Source organism: Triticum aestivum, chromosome 2D, assembly GCF_018294505.1.
Source record: "Triticum aestivum cultivar Chinese Spring chromosome 2D, IWGSC CS RefSeq v2.1, whole genome shotgun sequence".
Taxonomy (NCBI): domain Eukaryota; kingdom Viridiplantae; phylum Streptophyta; class Magnoliopsida; order Poales; family Poaceae; genus Triticum; species Triticum aestivum.
This window is the reverse complement of record NC_057799.1, coordinates 401,172,519-401,178,729: the sequence shown is the minus strand read 5'-3', so window position 1 is coordinate 401,178,729 and position 6,211 is coordinate 401,172,519.

The window sequence follows — 6,211 nt, the reverse complement described above, 5'->3', positions numbered from 1 at the left end:
CAGCAGGTGTGGGTGAGTAGAGGGATGGCTAGGCCAGCGATGGGAGTACGGTGGGGCGGTGAGGCCTACGTGGCAGCAGAGCCGGCCGCGGGGAGGAGGGAGCAGGCAGTCCTGCCGGCGCTTGTTTGAGCGGCTGGAGCAGGAAGAGCAGAGATTGAAGAAGCACGAAGGCCGTTGGATGGCCATCCAACAGTCACTGCTTGTGCGTCAACCTTTTTTTAGGAAAGCCTCAAATCTGTGGAAAACAGCATACATCCCATCTTCCATTATTTCTAATAATTTACAGCCCATTTGCTAATTATTAAGGTTTTTTGGACCCCATATTCTTTTTGTTAGCATTACATCCCATATTGTGGCCATGGTTAAAAATTTATACGAAATTTTGCATATTTCGGTGCGGTCTGAACTGTTTTTAATCCCGAAATTTTGACTCACATTCAAACTGATTTTAAAAATAAATGTATATCAATATAAAATCCAACAAATTCTCCACACATAAAAATTAATGTAATTTAAAATCTCGAAATGAAAAAAAAAGATATTTGAAACTAATTGCCGGTTTGATGTGTTTTAAAAATGTACAGCCCATTTCTCATTACTGATGGGCCATTTTCTCGGCTAGCCGATTGAAAGCTCTCCTCGTCTTGAAAGATTTGCAGCCCAACAGGCCTGACAAAGCGACTTACTTGGCAAATCACAAAAAAACTGGGTTGTGGCCGTGGACCCAGCTGTCAGCCTCTCCACGTACAGTACTCTTCCGATGGAAGTCGTTCCTTGACCACGTTGACCATGCCGCGCGGAGAGCACCACGGCGGTGGACGACGGCTAGGCTTAGGAAGGGGACGACGCGGAGCCGGGGAAGACGCGGCAGTGGAAGCCCGCGCGGAGAGGAGTACGGGGGTTCACTGGTTCGGCTGCGGTGTGAGGCTGCCGTCGCCGCAGAGCCTAGCCAGCGGTGGGAATAGTAGGGGGCGGTGAGGCCTCTGCGGCAGCAAAGCCGGCAATGGGACGCAGGAGCATGCGGCACGACCGGCGCTGCTTTGGGCGGCTGGAGCAAGAAGACCAGAGGTTGAAGAAGCACTACGGCCGTTGGATGGACATCGTACGGTCAATGGAGCTAGAATCGTTCATATTGACTAAGTTGACAAAGCCCTTCATCCCAGTCAACTTACTAGGCCCACAAGTCAGGCTCCCACCAAGGTGGGTCCCAGCTAGCCGGGGGAGTATTCATTTTTTGTGCATAATAAGGAGGCACTTCCGGTGGGTCCGAGCTGACAGCGGGGGGAACCTTTTTTTCGCGAAATTCGGTGGCCCGTCCGGTGGGTCCCAGCAGTCAGGGGGAAACGATTTTTTCGCAAAATATTGGTGGCCCGTCCGGTGGGTCCCCACTGTCAGGTGGAGGAATAATTATTTTGCGCGTAATAAGGAGGCACTTCCTTGCGGCCGCCGTGGACCCAGCTGTCAGCCTCTCCACGTATAGTACTCTTCCAATGGAAGTCGGTCGTTGACCACGTTGACCACGCCGCGCCGAGAGCACTAGGGCGGTGGACGACGGCAAGGCCTAGGAAGGGGACGATGCGGAGCCGGGGAAGACGCAGCAGTGGAAGCCCGCGCGAAGAGGAGTACGCGGGTTCACTGGTTCGGCTGCGGTGTGAGGCTGCCGTCGCCGCAGAATAACAGGGGGTGTGGGTGAGTGCAGGGATGGCCTGGCCAGCGGTGGGAGTAGTTTGGGGGCGGTGAGGCCTCCACGGCAGCACAGCCGGCCACGGGAGGCAGGAGCAGGCGGCACGACCGGCGCTGCTTTGGGCGGCTGGACAAAGAAGACCAGAGGTTGAAGAAGCACTATGGTCGTTGGATGGACATCGTATGGTCACTGAAGCTAGAATCGTTTATATTGACTAAGTTGACAAAGCCCTTGGTATGCTCCAACTTAGTAGGCCCACAGGTCAGCCTCCGAAACGGTGCGCCCCAGATGTCAGGGGGAGGAATCATTTTTTGGGCGGCTGAAGGTAAGAATATCCGAGATTGAAGAAGAAGCACGACATCCTTTGGATAGACATCCAACGGCCACTGCTGCTAGAACCGTGTGTTGACTATAATAAGTTGACAAAGCCTTGCATACGCGTCAACTTATTTTTTTAGGGTACGCGTCACTTAGTAGGCCCACAAGTGTGTGGCCGAGAACTTATAGCCCATTTGCGTTTTGTAAGAATGTACAACCCATTTTTGAATTCTAATGGAATTTACAGGAGCCCATTTACAGTTTGTTAAAAGTACATCCCATTTTCTAGCTAGGACAACGATTAATAATTTCAACCAACCGTTGAAGACATAATTCAATAAAATTTCCCACATTTTGATGGGATCCGAAATATTTTTATCCCGAAATTTCTGGTCAGATCAAATATAAATTTGTATTACGTAAAAATCCAATGAAACATTGCGCGCGCAACAATGAAAATTTAAGATTTTCAAAATCCATAAATAATATTTTATAAACTAATTTCATGTTTGGTGCATGTTTTTATAGTTACTGCCCAGTTTTTTTAATTACATCCCATTTATTATTTTTTAAAGCTCATTTTCCTGTTAAGCCTAATGCATCGCTCCTAGGAAAGATTTGCAGCCCAGCGGGGCAGAGAATAACGAGTTGACCTTGCCTGGGTATTCCTCAAAAAGTTATATAGCTGGGCTAGCCATTTTCATCTTGATAAAATTAGTATCTGGGCTGGATATCTGGCCTGGGCTAGACGGGCCATAGCCCACCCAGTTAATACCCAGCTCTCCTCTGAACAACAACGAAATCATCGCCAAGAAAAACTCTGTAGTGCTCACGCCTCAAAAACACAAATACTGCTCGAGCTGCTTGGTCCCAGCTGTCGGCCGCACCTTGTGCAATTCTCTCATTTATATTGACTACATTGGTTGACAATGGTGTGGGACCGTGTTGTCAGGAAACCAGGAGAAAGCAAAAAAAATATAGTTGTACATAATAAGGAGGCACTTGCGTACGTACGGCTATGGCCCTAGTGGGTCCCTAGTGTCATCCAGTCAAAATAAAGTCATCTCCTGAATCCTCATCTTCGTTGACGATGTTAACAATGCTCGGTGCCACGGCGAGCGCAACAACTCGAAGGACAACGGAGAGGGCCTCGCGGGCCCTACGGATGGTCTGATACAGCACCCGCTACTCATTCAGGAAGCCAGGATCATCGGACACCTATGAGCAACTTCGAGAAACTGAGACGGCATGAAACGGTAAGGCCGCGCTTGGCAGCTCTGGTTTATTTCAAACCTGTATTAACATACAAGTGTAATTTACTCGTCATCGGAAACAACGTGTAAAATACAGGCGTAATGAAACCGAGGGCCCGAGGTCTGTAAGTAAAACCGGCGGGTTACGCGTGTAATTTGAGAGACCAGTGTATATTTTACGAGCACTACTATATGGACGACATTACCAGACGATACATGCACGACGTGTGTATCATGCCATCCATGGGCAGGGCTGAAACAGCAGCTAACGGCTGGATTAGCAATTGTCCGAGTGTCGTTCAGCGTTTTTATCGTGTGTGAAGTACTTTCGATATTTTACTAGTCGAAATCGACCAACCAAGCACCTTCGCCTGAGACCATCTGCTTTAATTTACAAGCGTCAGTTTTACAAGCGGTTTTGGTTGGAAAACGACGATCCAATCACGGCCTAATATCATGAGTTGGTCGGAAGATCATATGGTTTCACGTCTAACCTACCCGACTTGTCGTATAGGCTATGAATGAAACATCAGACGATGAACTTCTTAAGCACGGAAACAACAGAAGAGGATGATCTTCTTAACAAGCAAATCACTGGCATTAGATCGACATGCAAAACAATACGAAGCATTATTCTCGGGAGGCACGGTGAACAGCTCGTGATGCCGCATGCCACAACATTCCAAGCTCAACTTTGCAATCAAACACAAGGCCTGGCATTACATAGACAATATTCAGAACAAACTCTTAACACAGGAATATCTCAGCAGAGTAACTATTTACTTCTAAACTGAACACAGGAATAGGAAAAAACACTCGACGCTGCTCACAACAAGGGCGTCCCACTCAAAAATATCAAATGCATGTCTTCTGCCTAACATCAATGAGCAAATTTTGACAAGGTTTTCCAATTCCAATATATTAAACTAACGTCTTCTTGCTAACATCGATGATTAAACTTTGACAAGCTTTTCCCATTCAAAATATGTAATGCCTATGATTGTGGAGTACTGTCGTAGCTTCTTGTACTTGTTTGGGCACTTTTTGCCCAGGGCACTCCACGTGTTGTTAAATTGCCAATGGTCTCTGCAGACTAGTCATGTCACCGGTGTCTAATAATACTCTGTAAAGCTTCTCGGTCATTCCTTCTGTAATGTAGCGCAAACAGTGATTGCTTCTTTCTGCAAAGTGGAACGACCAACTGGACCCAGTAATGCAGCAGTTTGCCTTGGACACATTGGCTCCTTTTGTGTAGTTCAACTAAAATCAAAGTCAGAATAAAACCGAGCTTTAATTTTGATATCCCTGTAAGCAACAATAGGTATAAGGGAAACAATTACTGAGAAATAACACTTGATGACTTGTACTCGCAGAAGAAAAGCATCTACTGATCTACTTTATCTTAATGGGAAACAAAGCAGGAGAGTAGAAATTCTCCATCAGTGTGATTCATTCATATTGACTGAGACATTATCTTAACAATGCCTTGTTTCAACATGTATAAAGAACGACAAAGCAGAAAAGTACCATTCCTAAAACAATGCAACTGATTCATTTTAACAGAGACATTATCTTAACAATACCTTTGTTAAACATGTAGAAAGAACTACAAAGCAGGATAGTACCATTCCTAACAAGTGTTGCAGTTTTGAACTAAGATTCAGTAGTTAACTAATTCTGAGAGTGGCATTGCTTAATTTTACCAGCGGCATTAGATTAACGAAAAGCATAAAAAGTTCTAGGGGAGAGTGGGTGCAACAACAGTATGTGCTTCCATCTACTTATAAAGGGGGTGATGCAGAGTTTGTTGTAACAAAGCAACAAGCATCATGTCTGGGTTGGTCCCATTTTTGTTCACTACTTAATGGGAAAGGACAGCAATACAATAGCTTCAATTCAACATTTATTTAAAACAGTACCAATACAAGTAGCACAACATCTCAAAGCACACTGCACAATCATGTGGATGAAGGCCTGTACTGACCTTTCATGAGACGACAAAGATAAAATACGATCTCGATCTCCTTTTGTGCAGTTCCACCAAAATTAAGCAAAATCACCGGTGTGACATTCAAGTTGAACTGCACAAAACACTCTTAAAACATAAGTGTTTCGAGTAGCAAAGAAAAATGTCGCAATAGCAACAAGTTGAATCGATAGCCCTGTTTTAACAGAGGCAAAAAAGGAAACAATTACTTGCCGATAAAGGAGGATGAAACAAACAGTGACAGAAAGAAGCATCTAACTTATCTTGGATGGAAAACAAAGTAGGACAGTAGCATTTCTAAAACGGTTGCATTGATTCATATTAACAGAGACATTCTCTTGAAACAACATTCGTTAAAAATTTAATTTACTTTTAACAGTGGCATTGCTTCAATTTTCCGGCGGCATTCTTAGATTAACAACAGCAAAATAGCTGTATGGGACATGCCAACACCATGTGCGTCCACACGTATAAATGGGTGATGCAGAGTATGTAGCCAAGCAGCATATATGCGCTGGTCCCAAATTTGTTCTCTTTGAACCTTCTTCCTATGTGAGGGCAGCAAATCTAGTGCTGCACAAACTACCCGACCCCCCAGTTTCTTTCCCTTTTCAACAAAGAGATCGGTTCCTTACAGATGTGTGTACTGGGTTACCCCCTTTTTCCCTTTTCGACCTACAAAGCAGCTGGATAGCCAGTCCATACTACTTTCCGCCCCTCCTTTCCTCATTGAACCACGTCCTAGATTCTTGCTCCAGCCCACCGCACTCTTCTTTCCTCTTTGAACCAAAACCTAGATTCGACTACAGATCGAAAAAGATCCACATGCAGCTAGAGCAACGACGGTTTCAAAGAAACTTATACCTTAGGGTCGTCGGGATGTGGCAAGGCGTGCGGCGGGAGGCCGGATCTGCCCACACTATGTACGGCAGGGAGGAAGAAGGGGTCTGTGGCCCTCCCGCACAGGCG